A 24,198-nucleotide genomic window follows, 5' to 3' on the forward strand; every position below is an offset into this window, starting at 1 on the left:
CAAATATCTACAAATCTTTGAAGATTCTAAAATTGTTATTAGACAGGTACAAAATACTATACATTGTCTATCAGGTCATTTAAAGCATTACCAATATTTAGTACAAGATCTGAATGAACATTTTATAGCATTAAATATTTCATCAATTCCTAGAATACAAAATGCTAGTGCTGACCTCTTGGAAAACGTAGCTTCCAAGCTCATTCCCTCAAAAGACTTTAGCCCCGATAGATTTTCAATTGAATTAATCTTTAGACCCTCGATCCTTGATAACATTACAAATTGGAGAATTTTCAACGATGATCCTGATATTGCAAGCTTCCTCACCTCTGAGGGTTCTTATACTAATCAGATTATTGATGAGGACCAACATGATAGCCAATTGCAACAAGATAGCATTAATAATGTTATGCCAAAATCAGTAGTCAAATTAGAAGATCTATATGATTTGAAAGATCGATTCAAAAGATCTACCAATGCAAAGCTTCAAAGTTCAACTCTGAACTATGAATTAGTAAATCTAGGAATTGATACCAAGCCACAGAATATCAACCTAGGTCTTGGCCTAGCTCCTGAAGTAAAACTAGCGTATGTTCATCTCTTGAAACAATACAAAAGTGTCTTTGCTTTGAACTACGATGAACTTAAGACTTATGACACTTCTATCATCCAACATACTATCCCAATGATAAACGATGAAAAACCTGTCTAGCAGAAACTGAGAAAGATCCATCCTAATTTAGAAAACCAGATCAAATTTGAGCTTAATAAATTATTGAAAGCCAAAATCATTTTTCCCATATCACATTGTCAATGGGTTTCCAATATGGTTCCCATTAGAAAGAAGAACGAAGATATTAGAATTTGCATTGACTTTCGAAATCTGAACAAAGCCTGCCAAAAGGATAATTTTCCTTTGCCTCCTATGGAGAAAATATTGCGAGCAGTTGCAGGATCAGAATTAGTGTCCTTCTTGGATGGTTTCTCTGGTTATAACCAAGTTTTGGTCCATCCTGATGATCAATTAAAGAAACCACATTCAGAACCAAATGGGGTACTTATTCCTATCAAAAGATGCCTTTTGGTCTGATCAATCTTGGTGCTACATTCCAAAGAGCCATGGACATCCCATTTAAGGGGCTAGTAAACAAATCGGTAGTAATCTACATGGATGATATAATTGTGTATTCCAAGAAGCAAGTCAATCATCTCAGAGATTTAAAACAGATCTTCCAACGGTGTCATAGGTATGAAATTCACTTAACCCAAAAAAGTCCTTTTTTGCATTAAGTGAAGGAAAACTTCTTGGATTCACAGTGTCAAAATCTGGAATCCATATTGATCTTGATAGAATCAAGGAGGTTTCTGAAATACCTTTGCCTCACAACAAGAAAATTATGCAATCTTTCCTTGGCCAGATTAACTTTGTAAAGAGATTTGTTCCAGATTTTTCAAGAATCGTTTCTCCTTTACATGCAATAATTAAAAATAACTCAATCTTGAAATGGGGCCAATACAAATATGAAGCATTAAATTTAATCAAACAATCGATTATTAATGCTCCATCTTTAGCAACTCCCAATTTTTCCGATCCTTTTATTTTATATACATTTGCATGTGATAGATCATATGTTGCGATACTCACTCAAGCAAATCAAGACAAAGCAGAAGCCCCAATTTCTTTTTTTATTTCAAATCTACAAGGGGCTAAGTTAAATTATTCAGACGTAGAGAAACAAGCATTTGTTGTTTTCAAAGCAATAAAATATTTCAGACCCTTTCTACTTAAAACCCATACAAAGATCATAGTACTGTTTCCAGCAGTAAGAAAAGAGCCAATTGGGTTACCGCATTACAAGAATATGACATTAAGATTAAACCAACAAATATTTTTAAAGGTGAAGGCTTTTGCAAAATGCTGGCTGGAGCATCGCTTATTTCTGAAATACCATCTACAGAGATACAAATGTATGAGGTAAGCCTAAATGATGTTGATTCATTATACGCTGATATCATATTTTATCTAAAGAACAGATATGCCCCTTCAAACCTCGATTATACAAAGAAAAGAGCTTTAAGGTTGAAGGCTAAGCAATATCAGCTTGTGAACAATGTACTTTTTAGGATGAATTATGATTCTATTCTACTTATATGTCTTGAGAAATCTGAAGCTAAAAAGGTGTTGTAGGAACTTCACGATGGACCAGTGGGTGGAGACGCTACTGCACATAAAATCCTCCGCGCAGGATATTACTGGCCCACATTATTCAAAGACATGCATAGCTATGTAAGGAAATTTCAAGTTTGTCAAACTGCTGCTGGGAGACAAAAGAAGCCATCATTACCTTTGCAGCTAGTCATCATTGAACAACCTTTTGATCAATGGGGATTGGATATAATAGGTGAGATCGTTCTGTTGGAAATAATACTGAGGGGGGGGTGAATCAGTATTATCACATTAATAAAACTTTTTCATTTCAATATTCAGATTCATATATGCTACTTCCACAACTTCTTATGATTCAGTTAGTTGATCCTTAATGAGTGCATTAGAACATTATCAACCATATTAACAGTAAAATGGTGCAGTAAAATAGAACAGATCATCACACATAAGTCACACACATGAACACCATGATATAAGGTGGAAACCCAATGTGGGAGAAAACCACCTGCTGCAAAGTCTCTATCTTCTTTCAATTAGAAACTCCTTTTACAATGATTTTGTACTGGTGCAGTTCTTTACCAGTACGCAGGCTGCAACCTGCAGAGAGCTACAACTCTCTCTCGTTTTCCAGTCTCTCCTGGAAGGGAGCTACAACCCCCTTACTTCTTTCAAGGACCACTTTTCATAAATTTTCAAACTGGATCCAAGAAGATCAAATGATCATAAAGTATAAATGATTCTTCAGAAATACCCAAACCTCAGATCAATACATGTTTTCTTTGTACAGCAGATCACCCACGCGCCAACCCATGCACTAGCTATAAATAAATATCTGATCTGGTCAACTTTTAATCAGAGGTTGTATATGCCTGAATCATACCATAATGCAGAGGTCATACATGTTATAGAGCACCCAGAGGCTAGACATAAGAAAAACCCAATATCCAGACCCAGAGACCTTTAGCGAATCAACAGAAGACGCTATATCAGAGTTAAGGAATGACTGCTACTTCCCTGCGGTTGGCTACTCTCAACTGAACTGCAATACCCCCAAAGCAATGCGGATCTGCCATCCTGCGTGCATTCTTCTTGAATTCGGTTCAGTAGATTGCTTCTTGACAGATCATAAGAATGCCGATCTATTCTCCCTTAAGATATTCAATTCATTATCCATACTTTCCACCGGATCCCCTTTTTCTTTATATAGCCATGCTTTTGATAATACCATGAATCGAAACCAGAGGATCTGAAACTTGAGGCGCAACTATTTTGACCAATTCTCTTAAGAGAAGGCTTAAGCGGGAAAACTATGATAGTGGTCCAAAACCACAAAAGGCGGGCTTTTAACTTAATGCATCCAAACTAATAATATATTGGGTCCAATCCTTATTGCTATCGGTGCCTGCCCATCTCATGTTCGATCCGATGGATCGGATGCGACATGCCCCATTAACCAGCCTTTATTTATATATCGGGTCTGCTCCTCATCGCTAACAATACATGCCCGGCGTCCGATCCGATGGATCGAATGCGATATGCCCCATTAACCAGCCTTTATTAATATATCGGGTCTGCTCTCATCGCTAACAATACATGCCCGACGTCCGATCCGATGGATCGGATGCGATATGCCCCATTAACCAGCCTTTATTAATATATCAGGTCTGCTCCTTTCATCGCTATCGGCGATTTGAAGTGGGAGGCTTATGGGCGAACATCGCGGATGTGATTTAATATGAAATGATTTTAATTCCTTCATCGGGTCTGACCCCTCTTATCGCAATTGGAGGATTTCACCAAAGTCACATAGCCGGATGCGATATTGTTATGAGCCATGTTTGATGCCACCATCAGTTCCACTCGCAATCGAAGGATTTCACCAAAGTCACATAGCCGGATGCAATATTATTATAATCCATGTTTGATGCCACCATCAGGTCCGCTTGCAATCGGAGGATTGGGGTGGGTGACCCTTTATGTATTCTGATATACTGCGGATGCGATATTAATATAAACCAAAGCTAATTCCACCATCGGGTCCATTGCGATATGCTTCCGGGTCACACAGCCGAAACACCATTGCGCCGATATATATATATATATATATATATATATATATATATATATATATATATATATATATATATATATATATATATATAATTGATATGTGATATGCCGAAACTGCGAAGCCGCAATTATATTATTCATGTAACTGCCGAAAGGGGATATAATGCATATATATGGGTTTTACGCACCCAACCAACTCCCGATAATATAAATGCATGCATATATGGGTTTTAGTAAGCCTGATAGCTCCCGATAGTGATAATGAATACATATATGGGTTTTAAGCACCCAAACACCTCCGATAACATTAATACATGCGTTTACGGCCTTTCTTCTCTAATACATGAGTATATGGCCTTTCTTCTCTCCTCTTGGCTCTTCTTGTCCCCATCATGGTGTATATAAGAGAAATGACCGTCTAAGAGAGGGTTTCCATCAAGTGCAACATATGTTCATAGTGACATAATGCCAACAATCTCCCCCTTTGGACTTGATGGCAACAACACCATCCAAAAGGCACTCACCCCCTTTGACATCAAGGGCAAAGGGCGAATATCTGCTTCTCCTAACTATTTCTCCCCCTGAGAGCTTTCTCCTCCTGATTTTGCCCCTTTGACTTTAGGACAAAAAGTCGAGCTATTCTGGCTATATATAAAATACGAACCGCGCTATACTACCTACATATAACATAATTCAGCATCTTTATTGCCATGGATAGATACAGTTCATTTACCCAACATGTTCCTCCTTCTGTAATACGATAATTCCAAAAATGAATTATGCTCCCCTTGAACCTTGTACACGTATACCCCATCAGAACCTCACGTATAAGCACCAATATGAGAATTAACAGCAGGATGATGCGTCGAAAACCCCCAGCTTCTGCCTGAGGTATTCAAAAGTCTCCCTGGGCAATGGTTTGGTAAATATATCAGCCACTTGTTCCTTAGAAGAAATGTATTCCAACTTGACCTTTTGTTCAAGCACTTGTTCTCTGAGAAAATGATACTTGATCGGTATCTGCTTGGTTTTTGAATGCATGACTGGGTTCTTTGAAATGCTAATTGCACTTGTATTATCACATAAGATGGGGATAGGGGGAGTACAAGTGATTTGGAAATCCTGTAAAGTCTGCATCATCCAAAGAAGTTGGGTGCAACAAGATGCAGCAGCCACATATTCTGCTTCAGTTGTAGATAAAGCAATCGAACTTTGTTTCTTGCTGAACCAAGATACTAATCTGGAACCCATAAAGAAATCACCACCACTTGTGCTTTTCCTGTCATACACACTTCCATCCCAATCTGCATCTGTGTAAGCATGAAGTGTGAGATCTGTATCTCTAGGATACCATAAGCCAAAGTTTTGAGTTCCTTGAAGATATTTGAAGATTCTCTTTACTGCCTAAAGATGAGTTTCCTTTGGGTTTTCCTGAAATCTTCCAACTATTCCAACTGCATGCATGATGTCTGGTCGGGTACCTGTCAAATAAAGTAGACCTCCAATCATAGATCTGTATGTTGGTTGATGAACTGCAACCAATTCATCATTCGCACTAAGGCTGCATCCTGTAACCATGGGAGTACATACTGGTTTTGAATCTTCCATGCCATACTTCTTCAAAATCTGCTTGAGGTACTTGGCTTGAGACAAGAAGATACCGTCTTTATTTTGTTGGATTTGCAATCCAAGAAAGTATGTTAGTTCACCTAGCAGGGACATTTCGAATTCTTTCTGCATTACCGAGGCAAAGTTTTGACTCATGGTTTCTTCATTGCTGCCAAAAATAATATCATCTACATACACAACAAGTATTAGCAACTTGTCATTTTCAATTTTTATATAAAGATTGCTATATGCTGATCCTTTTGAAAAACCTTGTTGATGAAGATATTTGTCCAAACGGTAGTACCAAGCCCTTGGAGCTTGTTTAAGACCATAGAGAGCCTTTTTTAGTCTACATACAAGGTTTGGATCATTCCCAAGAATGAACGCATTTGGCTGCTCAATGTATACTTCTTCTTCTAAATATCCATTCAGAAAAGCTGATTGCACATCCATTTGAAATACTTTGAATTTTTGAAAGCTTGAGAGAGCAAGGAACACTCGGATAGCTTCAAGTCTAGCAACAGGAGCAAAAGTTTCTTCAAAGTCTATTCCTTCTTGCTGAGCATATCCCTTACAAACTAGTCTTGCATTGTTTCTAACTACTTCCCCATTTTCATTCAACTTATTTTTGAAGATCCATTTTGTCCCTATGACATTCTTATCTTTTGGTCTAGGAGCTAATTCCCAAGTGTTGTTCTTTTCGATCTGCTCAAGTTCTTTATCCATAGCCTTGACCCAACATTCATCTCTACATGCTTCTTTTACATTTTATGGCTCAGTGGAGGAGAGCAATGCCAAGTAGCTTGAGGCTTCTGCTATTGTTCTTCTTGTTTGTACACCTGCCTCTTTCTGCCCCAAAATCTGAGATTCTGAATGATTCTTTTGAACGTGCCTGGATGGAGTCTTTTCTTCTATCCTTATCTGTTCCTCTGGAGCCTCTTGAGGTTCTTCTTCTTCATTATCAATCTGATTTGAAGGGTAGTCTTCATCTTCTTCGATATTTTCATGATTTACTTGCCTAGGAATGTATCCTTTTTCATCAACCACTACATCAATGCTGTCAAAAATTCTTCCAAGTCTTTTATTGTAACACTTATATGCTTTACTATAAGGCGAACAACCAAGGAGAATGCCTTCATCTGCTCTAGGCTCAAGTTTTCCAAGTTGTTCATCAGTATTCTTAATATAGCATTTGCTTCCAAAAATTTTAAAATGCTTTACTGAAGGAGTCTTACCATACCAGAGCTCATGAGGAGTTTGAGTGCTGTTTACTCGGACATTTGTTTTGTTGAGAATAACAACCGCGACATATGCAGCTTCACCCCAGAAGGTTGCAGGAGTTCCAGATTCATCAAGCATGGCGCGGGCCATTTGTTGGACTGTTCTGTTCATCCTTTCCACCACTCCATTTTGCTGAGGAGTCCTTGCTGTAGAGAATTCCCTTTTTATTCCATGCTCTTCACAGAAATCGAAAAATTCACTTGAGGTAAATTCCCCACCTCTTTCAAACCCGAGACACTTAATTTTGTGATCTGATTCATTTTCGACCAAGGCTTTGAAGGATTTGAATTTTTCAAATGCTTCGTCTTTGTGTTTCATAAGTCCTAACCAAACAAACCTAGAGAAGTCATCAATGAATAATATAAGGTATTCCTCTCCTCGAGGTGTCCTTGTCCTAAATGGACCACATACACCTGTATGAATAAGTTCGAGAGGTTTGCTAGCTGATCCTTCCTTCTCAGGGAAGTTAGTTCTGGTTTGTTTACCAAACTGACATGATTTTCATATTGTATTCTCTGGAATTTTGATATCTGGAAGATCATGAACTACCTGATACTTGCATGCTTTCTTTATTTGTGAAAAACTTAGATGCCCCAACCTCCGATGCCATAACCAGTGCTCATCATCCTTGCTCATATAGCATTGTTGTTTTCCTTCTTCAAATATGTATAGGTTGTTTAGAGTTCTTTTGCCTTTGATCATTGTTTCACCTGTATCAAGATCACGAACACGACATCCATTTGATCTAAATATTACCTCGGTTCCTTGATCGCACATCTGACTAACACTTAGAAGATTATGTTTCAATCCATCAACGTACAAAACATTTCCTGCTTTGACCTTTTCTTTCAATTGAGCAATACCTTTTCCTTTTATGGCAGCAGGAGTATCATTCCCAAATGAAACTTTCTTTCCTTTTTCTAAAGCATTGTATGATTCAAGTTTTTCTTTATCATCTGTCATATGCTTTGAACATCCATTGTCGATGTACCATTGATTTTCCTATCCTTCTGCATAAAATGCTATCCCACATCTTTCTAGTCGAGGTTCCTTTATTCTCCATGTTCTGGTGCTTGAATCTTGTTCCTTTGTTTGCCGAAACCTACTCCTGCATTCAAAGTCTTCATGACCAAAGTTATTACAGATAGAGCATTCAATTTCATTTTCAAGAGCCAAGAAGTTGTTATAGGTCCTTTTTGTAATCCCAGTCATACTTCTTTGCTTTTGGGCTTCTCTAGTCATGATTTTTTTGTAGGCAACACATTGAGCTGCTTTGTGACCGAAGTTATGGCAAGAGAAACATTGGCCATTGAAGAAACTTCTGCGATTATCAAATTTACCAGTCATATGATTGTGATTTCTATTTTCATCCATTCTTGAGGTAAATTGAGAGGATCTTGGCTGATTGTAGCTTTTGTTCATCCTTAAGGTGAATTGTCCCTGATTTGTCTGGTAGTCTTTATTTATTCTTGATGAAATGTGTCCCTGTTTTACCTGGTGATCTCCGTTTGGATTTTGCTCATATCTTCTTGCAGCATTGAGATAACTCTTCGAGGTGGATGCTTGAGATGTTTCTCCATTATACCCCAGACCTGTCTTAATTAGAGGAGAGCACTGTACATTGATGATCTCATCCAGAGTTTCAGATCCTTTAACAAATTTAAGATTGAGAGCCTTTGTTTTCTCAATTTCTTTTCGAAGCCCAACAATTTCACATTCTAACTTTTCAAGAGATTGTTTCTTTTCATCAAGTTGGATTTGCAGAGTCTCAATGATCACATTCTTTTCTTCTAAGCATGTCTTGAGTCTAGACATCTCCTTATAATAGCTATCTATATCTAGAGCATCCATGTAATCATCACCTTCAAAAGCCATTAAAAGTTTATAGGGATTACCTCGTTCATCTTCATCGATGTTTGATATACCATCACTGTCTTCATGGGTGTAATAGCTCTTCTTATTTGCATTCTGTTTCTTGTTCCATCTAACAGGTTCCTTTCCCTTGTCAATCTTATCCTTATGAGGACATTTGGCAGCATAGTGACCTACTCTTCCACAAGCAAAACATTTGAAGGGTAACTTACCTCTGAATCTGCCAATACCTCGTTGAAGATTTCTGACAAAATTTGATTCTTCTTCTTCCTCTGACACATGACTTGATTCAAGGTACTCTCCTTTGCCTGAAGCCTTGAAGGCAGCTTCTCTCCTATCTGAAGGACCTCCTTTTCTCATTTCATAAGCGGTTAGAATTCCATGCAGCTGTGACATGGTGAGAGTTCGTAGATTCTCCTTTTCTTCTATGGCGGACACTTTAGATTCAAACTTGGTGGACAAGGATCTTAGAACTTTTTCAACCACAATAGCCTCTTTTATTTCTTCACCCAAGTTTTTCATGCAATTAACAATCTCATCTACCCTAAGGAAATAGTTAGCCACACTTTCATCATTATACATTCTGATATTCTCATACTAAATCCTGAGGGTTTGAAGTTTAGCACGCTTTACCTGTTCATCTCCTTCGTAGCTCAAGAAAATCTTGTCCCATATTTCTTTTGCGGATTTATATTGCATAACCTTTACGAATTCTGATTGAGATAAGCATCCCAACAGAGTATTGACTGCTTTAGCATTTGTTTCATATTTCTTTTTCTCAGCTAGATCTGTAGGAGTAGCTGAAGGAAAAGTGTAGCCTGTCTCTATGATATCCCAAACTTCCGTACCAAGAGATTGAAGATAGGCAGTAACTCTTACCTTCCAATAATTGAAGTTTGTCCCATCGAAAATCGGTGTCCTGATTGATGCTTCCCTCTCGTAGTTTCTCATAATGAACGATCTTCCTTAAAGCGATCAAGCTTCTCTAAAGGACCTGCTCTGATACCAATTGTTGGAAATAATACTGAGGGGGGGGGGGGTGAATCAGTATTATCACATTAATAAAAATTTTTCATTTCAATATTCAGATTCATATATGCTACTTCCACAACTTCTTATGATTCAGTTAGTTGATCCTTAATGAGTGCATTAGAAAATTATCAACCATATTAACAGTAAACTGGTGCAGTAAAATAGAACAGATCATCACACATAAGTCACACACATGAACACCATGATATAAGGTGGAAACCAAATGTGGGAGAAAACCACCTGCTGCAAGTCTCTATCTTCTTTCAATTAGAAACTCCTTTTACAATGATTTTGTACTCGTGCAGTCCTTTACCAGTACGCAGGCTGCAACCTGCAGAGAGCTACAACTCTCTCTCATTTTCCAGTCTCTCCTGGAAGGGAGCTACAACCCCCTTACTTCTTTCAAGGACCACTTTTCATAAATTTTCAAACTGGATCCAAGAAGATCAAATGATCATAAAGTATAAATGATTCTTCAGAAATACCCAAACCTCAGATCAATACATGTTTTCTTTATATAGCAGATCACCCACGCGCCAACCCATGCACTAGCTATAAATAAATATCTGATATGGTCACCTTTTAATCAGAGGTTGTATATGCCTGAATCATACCATAATTCAGAGGTCATACATGTTATAGAGCACCCAGAGCCTAGACACAAGACAAACCCAATATCTGGACCCAGAGACCTTTAGCGAATCAACAGAAGACGCTATATCAGAGTTAAGGAATGACTGCTACTTCCTTGCGGTTGGCTACTCTCAACTGAACTGAAATACCCCCAAAGCGATGCGGATCTGCCATCCTGCGCGCATTCTTCTTGAATTCGGTTCAATAGATTGCTTCTTGACAGATCATAAGAATTCCGATCTATTCTCCCTTAAGATCTTCAATTCATTATCCATACTTGCCACCGGATCCCCTTTTTCTTTATATAGCCATGCTTTTGATAATACCATGAATCGAAACCAGAGGATCCGAAACCTAAGGCGCAACTATTTTGACCAATTCTCTTAAGAGAAGGCTTAAGCGGGAAAACTATGATAGCGGTCCAAAACCACAAAAGGCGAGCTTTTAACTTAATGCATCCAAACTAATAATATATTGGGTCCAATCCTTATTGCTATCGGTGCCTGCCCATCTCATGTCCGATCCGATGGATCGGATGCGACATGCCCCATTAACCAGCCTTTATTTATATATCGGGGTTGCTCCTCATCACTAACAATACATGCCCGGCGTCCGATCCGATGGATCGGATGCGATATGCCCCATTAACCAGCCTTTATTAATATATCGGATCTGCTCTCATCGCTAAAAATACATGCCCGACGTTCGATCCGATGGATCGGATGCGATATGCCCCACTAACCAGCCTTTATTAATATATCGGGTCTGCTCCTTTCATCACTATCGGCGATTTGAAGTGGGAGGCTTATGGGCAAGCACCGCAGGTGCGATTTAATATGAAATGCTTTTAATTCCTTCATCGGGTCTGACCCCTCTTATCGCAATCGGAGGATTTCACCAAAGTCACATAGCCGAATGCGATATTGTTATGAGCCATGTTTGATGCCACCATCGGGTCCTCTCGCAATCGGAGGATTTCACCAAAGTCACATAGCCGGATGCGATATTATTATAAGCCATGTTTGATGCCACCATCAGGTTCGCTCGCAATCGGAGGATTGGGGTGGGTGACCCTTTATGTATTCCGATATACTGCGGACGTGATATTTTTATAAACCATGATTAATGCCTTCATTGGGTCCACTCCCAATCAGAGGTTTCAACGAAGTCACTTAGCCGGACCCCCGACGCGCATGGATGCGATATTAATATAAACCAAAGTTAATGCCACCATCGGGTCCATTGCGATATGCTTCCAGGTCACACAGCCGAAACACCATTGTGTCGATATGCCAAAGCATATATATATATATATAGATATATCTATATCTATATAATTGATATGCGATATGCCGAAACTTCGATGCCACAATTATATTATTCATGTAACCGCCGAAAGGGGATATAATGCATATATATGGGTTTTAAGCACCCAAACACCTCCGATAACATTAATACATGCGTATATGGCCTTTCGTCTCTAATACATGAGTATATGGCCTTTCTTCTCTCCTCTTGGCTCTTCTTGTCCCCATCATGGTGTATATAAGAGAAATGACTGTCTAAGAGAGGGTTGCCAACAAGTTCAACATATATTCATAGTGCCATAATGCCAACACGTTCCTCACTCTTCTAAAAAGCATAGGTATATCCTTACAGTTACAGATTATTTTACTAAATGGGTAGAAGCAATTCCTCTCAAGACAGCTAATGTCGAACACATCATTGATTTTATAGATCAGTTCATAATCACCAGGTTTGTTTTACCCTTTGCTTTAATGTTTGATAATGCATCGTATTTCTCTGGCAATGCTATGATTGAATTTGCACTCAAAACAGGTTTTAAGCTTAAATACTCTACCAATTATTACCCACAGGGGAATGGGTTAGTTGAATCTACAAATAAAAATTTGATAAGGATCATTAAGCGAACCATTGACCAGAATCATAAGAATTGGCACAAGTTTCTAATATATGCTTTATGGGCAGACCAAATAACACAAAAATCCTTTGTTGGCACTTCTCCCTTTAATTTAGTTTATGGGAAAGAATTGGTTCTTCCAACTCATACAGCAATTTCCTCTTTGGCCTTAGTTCAATATATTGATGAAACACCAACTTCTTCCTTACAACTAAGGCAGTTACAAATCCTTAAGCTAGAATAACAAAGAGAGTAGGCTAAAACAACTCATGCTCATCACCAAGCATTAGTAAAAGCTTCTTTTGACTCAAACATGATGTCCAGGAAAGACTTTCAGATAGGGGATCTAGTTTTAAAATGGGACAAGGCTCAAGAGGAAAAGGGGAAACATATGAAGTTTCAACGAATGTGGCTTGGCCCTTTCCAAATCACAGAAATCATAGGCCCATCTACCTTTATGTTACAGGATTTAACAGGAAAAATAGAATCTTTACCTGTTAACGGGCAGATCTTCAAAAAATACTTTCCATAGGAGATCATTCTTCTATTTTGTAGATTAGTTTTTCTTTATTTTCATAATAAAACCAGTTGTAAACAGTTACATTTGGAATTCACGTAAAGGACAAGTATTTCTTTTAGATTTTGTTTTTTCCACTAGTATAAATAGAAATAATTTAGAAAGTTAGTCATTATTATTGAAAGATACAGTCAAAGAGTTATAAGCCTGAATATGATACTAGTTTCAACCTTGTAAATTTTGATAAAAAGCAACCTTTAGTGGGAATTTGTTTTATATCAGTCAAATGAAAGGCATCAATAACAAAACAAAGATTCTCTGTAGAAAATCTCTTTCCAAAAACTCTACCATTGTCGTCCAGAGCTATTCTTAAGGAAACAATGACTTCCTCCCCACCTAAGGAATCACAAGCTTCAGGGAATAATCCAATGATACACTTTAAACTTAAAGAATAAGAGGTCTCATCACGAGCCGACTTGTCATGATCATAGATATTATAGTTTGTTGACTTTGCCAAAACTACATATCACAACAGGGCAATGACTCAAGATTGTTGCAATCAAAAGACAAGGGGTCTCATCATGAGCCAGCTTGTTCAGCAAAGCTATAAATCAAGTGAGTGGCACTGTCATAATTTGGCTATCAAACCAAGGCATTGTTCTTTAAGGATTAAAAGAAAATGAAAGCAATAAGTGTAGATGTGGATTTCTGTTTGAAATTTTTATATTTCTCAAAGTGGGATATAGGATCATTGCTGGGTAACAGGTAACCCTGTCGAGGCTATAAACGCCTGCTGGTAGCAGTGGCTCTACCTATGAGCATATTTAAAACTGATTTACAGAGAAGGCTTTGTTTTTATCTTTATAATCCAAGTAGTGACTGATGTAGATACAATAACCATCTCTAGGAAGTAAATAAACAAAGTTCACATAGAAGAAACAAACTATCATTGATGGCTGAAAAGCATAATGTATTTTATCATTCTATAATAAAGTTTGATTTTCTAAAAAAAATTCTGTTTTGGAAGTTTAGGAAATTCAAAAGAAAAGCAGAGATAACTGGTTCTTCCAAGTGAATCGCCAATTGTTGTGGCCAGCAACAACCCCCCTTCTTATTTAGTTTTATCACTAATACTAAATAAGCGGGGATCCTTATTCAAAAATTAAAAAATCGATTAATGCTTGTATTTCCATTTTCAATAAAACTTACTATCATAAAATTAGGAGAATACCCTCAAAAATCTAAAAAGACTTAAGTTTTATGATAAGTTAGAATAAAATCACTCCTTAAAACACGTTGCATCACAAAAAGGGTAATGGATACCTTCCCACAAGCGGAATTCTAAAAATGCGAAATTGCGATGCGAAATCACACATTGAAAAACCCTCATCGCATCGCATGCCTTAGAAATCACCTATGCTAAAGTGCCTTAAAATTCCAATATGTGATGGTGCATCTCACGAATCGCATGTCGCAGAAAACACATTGATGGATGCTTGCCACGCGTAAAGGAACTGCGATTTTCAATATGGAGATATTGCGATATTGTGACATTGCGATCTGTGATACTGCGATATTGCGATATTGCGAAGAAAATCATAAAATCGCCTTATCGCAAATCTGGATGGCTAAAGTTTTTTCCATAAACCGAGGCCCAGTTATGCGCATTAATGTTAATCAATAAGTTAGTTGGCAATCATTAATAAAATATGGTTTTGATCTTATCAAGGAGCCAATTCACATAAGGTGATATATTTTATATGTTTTCCGCATTTAAAGCTTTCCCATCACCTTTTCTTATCATCGTTCTCACCTCATTTGTAAACTGCAGGAACGAAGAGCTAAGAAGTATACAGAGCAAAGTTCAAGATATTATGGGAAAGAAGGGTAAAGCTCCCAGTTCTGAAGATAAAGAAATGACTCCCTTATACACAGACACCACCTGTAACAAAGACGTCAGTATTACTACTTGGTAAGGCATGTATAATTTACTTGAGGAAGAAGATCCCAAGGTAATGGAGGTTACGGTCACTACAGGCTCACACAGGTCTTCTGAGGCGTCTATTATAGATCTAGCATGTTCATTCTTGCACAGTATAACGGTGAGGCCCAAAATTCTCCCGTATACAGACATGGTTAAATAAGTACTAAATAATGCAAATATCATGTATAGATAATTTAAAGCTCAGAACCAAAAATGTATAAGTCGTTCTTTCCACAAAATTTAAGCTTTATATGCGCTAACAAAAAGTGTGCAACAGGCAAAAGTCGCACCAGGGAAGCCCAGATCAAGAAACAGAGGCAGTTTCTGATGTGCGATTAGCACCTAATCGCGCATCGCCAGGCAAAACCCCTCGAGATGGAAAGCCTCAAATTTCTCAATCGCCTGTAAACTCAGAAATTTGTAGGAAAAAGTGATAAAGACGGAAAGTAAAACTGGAACTCAAAACCAATGATATTTATCAGGTATATCATCAAGTGGTATGTAAATATCTACCAAATGTACAGCATCTACAAACAAGCTGGAGACAGAAGGCTCAAGAAAAGGCAAAATCAATCCAAAGGTTAACCAAGTTGAATTGGGATTCTTACTAGGCGTACTTGGTAAAACCACACAGCCAGTGCATGACTCTCAAATGTGTCATTAATTCTGTTGAGAAGATGGCGCCAGCTCTTACCGATTACGTTTTCACAGGACAGCTAAAATAGGAAGGCGGTCAACCAACTCTCCTCAAGCAAATGCTGAATGCTTGCGACTTCAAGGAATAGATACATAAATAGTTACTTAGTAGTTTTAGTTTTATATTCAGTTTTAGTTTTAATTTTGATTTATTTTTGCCTGAAATGAGGATGGTCATTTAAACCGCATCCGACATTTTTGTAATAAATTATTTTAGAATTAGTTAGTAGTATTTAAACCCTTCTCATGCATTTAGAGAAGGGTCCAGAAATTTATCAAAATCTTGTCCTCAGAACATGCACTTTTGCACCCTTTGAGGAGGTTTTGATGAATGAATGAAAGAGGATTTATTGATATCTGCGTTTAATATCTACTACTGATGTTTCACTTTTGTACTCTTAGTGGATGTTTGATTAAGAAGAAATAGATCATTATTGCTAGAGCCCATGAGTAGAACTAGTTATAAATAGTACTTTTATCTCTTAACTGTTTCTGCTTATGTGTTATGGTGATATTCATGTTCAGTTATTTATATATGAATTCTTAAATGCTTGAGTTATCATTTGGCACTTTTGTACGGTGATAGCTATTTATTTATGCTTAATATATGAGTAGCTTACTATGCGATATGTTTTTCACAACTGTTTCGTCTAACTTTTTATATGAAATGGTTTATCTTTATTGAATTCTTTTCTCATAGCAATTAAATGATCTTTATTACCAATTGTTGCTTAAAATCATTTTATATTGCATAATAGAAAGATTACATCCTGGGTTAGTTTAGAATTAGATATTTCTATTTATTAGATTACAATTGCATGTTGTTAGATTAGATTTAGAATAAAAAGCATTTTACTTAGGAATCATTAGGAAAGAAATATCAATTCTCAACACACACACACATATATTGGGAAACTAGTCCCATATCCCCAATCGGACCCACTATACCAAACAAAAAAGGAGCTGCTAAGAAAGGTCCGAACCGGGTGGATATCCCCCTTGCTGTAGACCCGATTTTCGGGGAATCAACAAGTAGCCAACCTTGTTCTCGTCAGAAAGAAAAATGGTGATATCAAACTATGTGTAGACTTCTGAAATCTGAACAAATCATCTCTAAAGGATAACTATCCATTGCCGAAAATGGACCATATACTTCAGAAAGTTTCAGGTGAAAATAGGATTTCAATGTTAGATGGATTTTCTAGTTATAACCAGATCATGGTAAGTCAAGATGACCAAGACAAAGCTACCTTCACCACTCCTTGGGGTACATTCATGTATGCCAGAATTCCATTTGGGTTAACCAATGTTAGAGCCACTTTCCAGAGAGCCATGGACCTAGCATTTGTATGTAAAAATCTAAATTTATTGTCATTTATTTAGATGATTTAACTGTTTTCTCTGATTCTGATGAAAATCATTTAAAACACTTGAGCAAGGTTTTTCACAGGTGTAGGAAATTTGGCATATCCATCAATCCGAAGAAATATTTGTTTGCTATCAAGGAAGGAAAATTACTAGGGCATATAATCTCCAAGGAGGGAGTTATAATTGACCCAAAGAGAGTTTCAGCTATTCAACATCCTATCTCTATCAAGGAATAAGAAAGAGATACAAACCTTCCTTGGAAAGATCAATTTTCTCAGAAGGTTCATCCAAAATTATGCTGAGATAGTTAAGGATATAACATATATGGTTAAGAAAAAAATGAAGTGAAATGGATAGTCCCTGCTAGATATGCTTTTGATCAGATAAAAAAGGCCATATCTGAGGCCCTTGCATTAGCTAGCCCTAATTATTCTTCACCTTTTAGCATATTTTCTTTTTCATCTGAGACAACCTTAGTTGTTGTACTTTTACAGAAGAACAAAAATGGTGATGACCAGCCTATAGCCTTCCTTCCCAAAGTTATGAGGGATGTTGAACTTAGGTATGATATTATTGAAAAACAAGCTTATGCATTTGTTGAAGCCCCCAAGGCCTTTAGAACCTATATCCTACATTCACACAATACAACTTATGTCCCTAATCATGTTGTTAAAGTTGTTTTGACTCAGCTTGATACTGATGGAAGAAGAGGGAGGTCGATTTCTAAAATCCTTGAATTTGACCATGAAGTTAAGACCACAAAGCTAGTGAAAGGTCAAGGCCTGACGAAATTTCTAGATGAATCCAACTGCAAAGTATTGGGAATTAATCTGGTTTCTGAAATGTCATCTAGGGAGAATCCACAAGAACCTTCCTTGATATCAGAGGAGAATCCACAACAACCTCTTTCTTTAGATCAAGCCATTATTTTTCACATAGATAAGGAATATCTACTCTCTAATTGGTATTCTAATATTGTGCAATTTCTTAGAGATTTTAAATGCCCAACTGATCTTAACTTGAAGCAGTACAAATCCATAAATTTTAAAGCAGTAAAATACTACATTATGCTTATAACAGGTAACGTAGGTTCCAGGAGTGAAAACCCTGCTCTGCGACTGAGCCCCGCAAGCGCGCCGCGTTCCTGCCTGTGCTTCAGCATGGATCCTCTGGATCCGCCTGGGGGGGATCCGGACCTGCAAAGGGCTTTCTCTAAGCTGGTCAAATCTCTTCCGCCGCAGCGACCTAGACCAACAGCAACTAAATTTGTGAAGAAGCTGGATGTTTTGCAGGAGGTCTAGCTGCCGCCTGCTACGCCAAGAATGGCATCTCTCTCTCTTTCAGAGAAAGGATTAATCGGACAGTTCACAGGGCTGTGGCCGTCGCCCAAAACAGTCCAAAGGCGGGCCGAAAGGAACTGGTCAGACAAGACCCAAGGGAAAATTGCCATAAGATTCTGTGGCAGAGGATATTTTACCTTTCACTTTGAGACCAAGGAAGACAAAGATCTAATATTCAGAAACGGGCCCTATTTTATGGACTCCAGGGGCCTCTACCTCAACAAATGGACTCCGGATTTTGATCCAGAACTTGATATTCCGAATGCGGTTCCAGTTTGGGTAAGGTTACCCCATCTTCCCCTTCACTGCTGGGGGGACGAATCAGTTAAAGCCATAGGAAATGCTGTAGGAAAATACATAGATCGCAGCGAGCCCAAAGACAACATGCAGGTGTGTGCCCGGATATGTGTTGAAGTCGATCTTGGTCGCGGACTGCCAGAGGCGATCAAGCTGAAGGTGGACGATTGGAGTCACATTCAACAGCTGGACTACGAGCAAATTCCTTTTAAGTGCAAGGTATGTCACGAGTACGACCACTTTGCAAATAGATGTCCAAAAAATGTGAATGCTGATAATGATGAACAGGAAGGGCAATGGGAACCTGTTAAAAAGAAAAAATCATCTCCTCCCTCCAAACCAATCGTGGATTCTGAAGCCCCCGGAACCTCAAATCAACAGCCTCCTGCCTCCCCTTCTCGGACCCCAGATCCTCCTCTCCCTCCCTCTACCAATCCTTTCTCAATCCTTTCTGAAGTTGAACCAGGGCCTGACTTTCCCTCCATCGAGCCCCCGCCCATGCACTCGACCTCTCCCATTATGCAGCCCCCCCTCCAGCAGCTGACCCCTTACCAACAGGCCCCCCCTGAACCTCCAGTTTCAAGAATTACCAGAAGCTCTTCAAAGGATCATGGAGGGCCTAGTGATATACCAAAAAAGCACGGACCTGGAAGAAAATCAGCTAAACAGCAAAGGGATGAAAGTGCTCAAAAAGACATAGCAATGGGCACTCAAACGCCAATAGAATCTTTTATAATGGGGCATCCGGAAAAAGAAAACAATGGCAAAGGACATGAGAGGCGGGCACCTCTCCACACAGTAAGTTTATCATGATGAAAATACTATCTTGGAACAGCAGGGGATTAGGGCACCCCTCCAAGCTAGTTGCCCTCAGGGACCTGATCCACAGTGAGAAACCTGAAATCATCCTAATTCAAGAGACAAAGCAAGAGCAGTGTGAAATGAACAAAGTCATTAGCCAGCAAAAAAACTTTTGTGGAAACATAAGTGAGGCAAGAGGAGCCTCAGGCGGTATAGCAACGCTTTGGGACAGTAACAAATGGATGTGCAGCTCTTCAAATATTCACCAACATTGGATTCGAACTGCTCTGGACAGCAGAAATGGAGGTCAGTCAGTGATAGTGTATAATGTGTATGTCCCAAACCAATGTAGAGAAAAAGAGATATGTTGGGACACTTTGAAAGAAAATATAGATCTGGATCAGAATGCCAACCTTATAATAGCAGGGGACCTTAACCTTGTACTGCATGCAAACGAAAAAAGAGGTGGTATCTTTACCACTGATCCCTACAGAAGTCGGTTAGAAACTATAATTCAGGATCATGATCTGATCGATGTCAGGCCTAAAAATCGTAAGTATACCTGGAGCAATAGAAGACTTGGAGCCAGCAACATCATGGAACGGCTGGATAGATTCCTTATCAGTATAAATTTCCTTTCCTCGTTTTCATCAGGCTACTCAAATATTCTTAACGGGTCGGCTTCGGACCACTATCCAATAACTCTATCTCTCCAAAGTCACTGCCCGTTAGGGCCCATCCCATTCAAATACAGTTCAATATGGAATCGGATCCCTGCTGCAAAAGAAGTGGTGCAGACAACATGGCGCCAGCACGTAGAGGGATCTCCAAGCCACATCTGGGAGACAAAGTTAAAACGAGTAAGGCAGGCCTTAAAGAGCTGGGCAAAAATTAGTTATCAAGAGCCTGAGCTAATCAAACAAAAAATCAAGCAAGAGCTAGAGGAAATACAACAGAGAATTGAAAGGCAGGGATTAACACAGCAGAATAAAGAGCAAGAGGGCAGAGTTTACTCTCAATTGAGCCAAATCCTTAGAGATGAAGAGGAAAAATGGAGGCTGAAATCAAGGCAGCTCTGGTTGCAGGAAGGGGACAAAAACACAGCTTACTTCCATAAGCAAGCCACTGTGAGACAATTCAGAAACACAGTGAGCACCATAACAGACAACGAGGGAAACATATATAGTACACAGGATTCAATAAAAGAAGCAGCCTCCAGGCACTTCTGTCAACTTCTGACAGAAGACAAAGATCCAGAAGACTACTCAGACATGCTCAAGCACTTACCAAAAGGGGTCACCTCAGAAATGAACAACAAGCTTATGAAAGAAGTGGAAGATGAGGAAGTTAAAGCAGCTATCTGGAATTTACAACCGGATAAGGCCCCAGGACCGGATGGATTCCCTATATGCTTTTATAGGGAATACTGGTCTCTGATCAAAAAAGACCTCTTAAAGATGATTCGATGGGTGTTGAGAAAAGGTAAAATGGGGGGATTCACCAATTCCACTTACCTAGCTTTAATACCAAAAGAAAATCGCCCTACAACTTTCTCGAGATTCAGGCCAATCTCCCTATGTAACTCAGCCTACAAAATCATTTCAAAAATCTTGGCAACCAGGCTAAAACCCCTTCTCTCCACCTTGATCTCTGAAAATCAAGGGGGCTTCCTCCCCAATAGACACATTACTGACTCTATTCTCCTTTTTCAAGAGGCTATCCACTCCAGTATAACCAAAAAGGAAAAAGGTTTTGTCCTAAAGCTGGATCTTGCCAATGCATTTGATAGGGTAAGACATTCTTATCTGTATGCTGTTCTTCACAAAATTGGGTTTGACCCTTCCTTCATTACTATGATTACATCTTGTATAAATGGACCTTGGATCTCCCCTCTAATAAACGGGAGACCTTGTGTAGCCTTCCAGTCATCCCGAGGCCTTAGACAAGGCTGCCCTTTGTCTCCATACTTGTTCCTTCTCATGGCTGAATCATTCAGTCAAGCCTTGGACTATAACAGGAGAGTAGGCTTAATCACTGGCATTAAGATTGAGCATGGAGTAAAGAATATTAACCACTCCCAGTTTGCGGATGATACACTGTTGATGGGAGGGGCTTCAATTACAATTGCAAGGAGATTTAAAAAGATCTTGGATCAATTCATGGACTACTCAGGAGGGAAAGTCAACCAAGTTAAAAGTTGCATCTATGGTTGGAATACCTCAAACCACGCTATCCACAGTATAGCAGGCATATTTGGAGTTACTTGCAACATAGGCTGGAATCACTTCTCCTACTTGGGAATGCCAGTGAGTGTTGGACCTCTAAAAGCAGATACTTGGAATGAGATATTGGACAAAATAAAGAGGAAGGTGCAGCAATGGGGCACGATGTGGCTGAACCCAGCAGGAAGGCTGATTCTTCTAAAAACAGGTATTGCTTCTCTCCCTATTTATCGCTTCTCTCTATATCAAGCTCCCGCTATCTTCCATCAGAAAATGGAAAAACTTCTCAGGCACTTTTTTTGGCAAGGGGGGAAAACGGATAAAAGCAAATTTAATCTTGTCAGTTGGAAAAGCATAATCCAAATCCAGGAGAAGGGCGGATTGGGCATCAGATCCCCAAAGCTTCTCAATCTGGCCCTAGGAGCAAAAATTGTTTGGAATCTGATCACAGGGCCTTCAGTGTGGTGGAAAAGGGTTTTGGAGGCTAAATATTTAAACTGCACAAGGCAGCAGCTGTTGAATTCCAATATACCTAATAGGGATTGCACAAAGATCTGGCATCTTTGCAAAAAGGCAATACCTTTCATGAACCAAAACATATCCAAAGTCCCAGGTGGAGGAAATAGTGTCAACTTCTCCTTAGACAAAATTCTCGGGCAGCAGCCTATTGGAGAAAAAGCTGAGGCAAAGCCAATCATAAGATGGCTCAACGGAAAAGGATTTCATCTTTTATCCCAAATTTCTAAATGGGATACCTCCTCCCAAGCCTGGATAGGCTGGAACTTCCCTGATCCTCCCAATGAGCTGGAAGATAGTCTCAATGTACTAAAGGAGCTTATTTACAGCAAAGCTCCGGTCAAAGAAGGTGCTCTGAATGGATATCGTTGGGATCCATCTGGAACACAGTATACATTCAAAGCGGGACACCAATATCTCTATGACAGTATATATCAACAAGAACCCTGGAACAATTGGAAATCAGTATGGAAGGCAGAAGCTCCCCCTAAGGTTAAGTTTTTCCTCTGGCTTCTCTTGAAAGGGAAAATTTTGACAGCAAAGAATTTAAGAAAGAGAGGCATAATGGGCCCATCCAGATGCCCAAATTGTTGTAGGTCAGAAGAAACAATGCAGCATCTATTTATTGACTGCCCGGTAGCTGGCGAGTGCTGGAAGGAAATGGCCTTACTCGGAGAAACACCATGGGAACCCCAGAACACAATTGCTGAAACCATCCATAAATGGAGGAGGAGTTGTCCGTGGAAGAAGAAAGGAAGTCAACTGGCACAAAGAGTATGGAACACCATACCTCTCACTCTTTTATGGCGCATCTGGCTAGCGCGAAATGGTAAAGTTTTTCAAGAAAAAGGATCCAGCATTAGGAAAATTTGTCACAAGGCCAAAATGCTGGCGCTGGAAACAATAACAAATCACACCAACCGTAAAGTTAGTGCAACCATTTACTGTGTTGAGGAGCGAAATTTCCTCAGCTATGTTTTGGAGAACACTCCCAGGGCCCAGGAAGCCAGCAGGACAGGGATCAAGGCGAAGGAAGTAAACAGTGCATGGAAGTTACGAGTGAAAGAGGAGGAACTGTCCAAATGGATGAGCAACTGCAACAAATTCTGCCTATTCTTCGATGGGGCTTCAAAGTCGAATCCAGGATTGGCAGGGGCAGGGGGCCTTATTTGCAATGCGAATGGTGAGCGAATCCTTTACTATGAATGGGGACTAGGGGAGAACTCAAATAATAGAGCCGAAGGACTTGCCCTGTATCAGGGTCTCATCCAACTAACCAAACTCGGGATAAAAAAAGCAGTCGTGTTTGGAGATTCTTCAATAATAATTAGGCTCATGGCGCACAGGAAGAGCACTCCCAACATTCTTCTTCAGCAAATAAACCGGAGAAACCAACTCCTTCATGAAGCAATGGAGGAGGTAAGCTACTATCACATACTCCGCAGTCTGAACAAGGAAGCGGACAAATTTGCCAACAGGGCATGCGAAAGGCCCGTTGGCAGTCTTTGCTGTAACTCCAGCGTGTCGTCCCATCCGCTACCATGACCGTTCCAGATACAGTCAACAGCTCTCTGCCCCAAACTGACAGCAACAGAAGAATAGATCAGGTAATATGTGCCGGTGGCAGAGTAAAGCATGCGAAAAGGATTTTGCCCGGATTGGTATATCGAAACCTGCCTAGAAAAGTGAATTGGCACAAGCTAACAGAAGAGGATCGTCCTTCCAAATCGAACCGCCATACTCAGCCAGATCTGCAACCGATTGCACATCAGGCCAACAGTGATTCCAAGCTGATCGATTTGATCTCTCCCCGCCTCCGAAAGCAGCAGCCCGACTCTATAAATTTACCCGAGAACAGATCAACACAGCGCAT

Source organism: Pinus tabuliformis, chromosome 5_1 (genome assembly GCF_031772625.1).
Source record: "Pinus tabuliformis cultivar Carrire ecotype Pingquan chromosome 5_1, CPIR1, whole genome shotgun sequence".
In the NCBI taxonomy this organism is placed as follows: Eukaryota; Viridiplantae; Streptophyta; class Pinopsida; order Pinales; family Pinaceae; genus Pinus; species Pinus tabuliformis.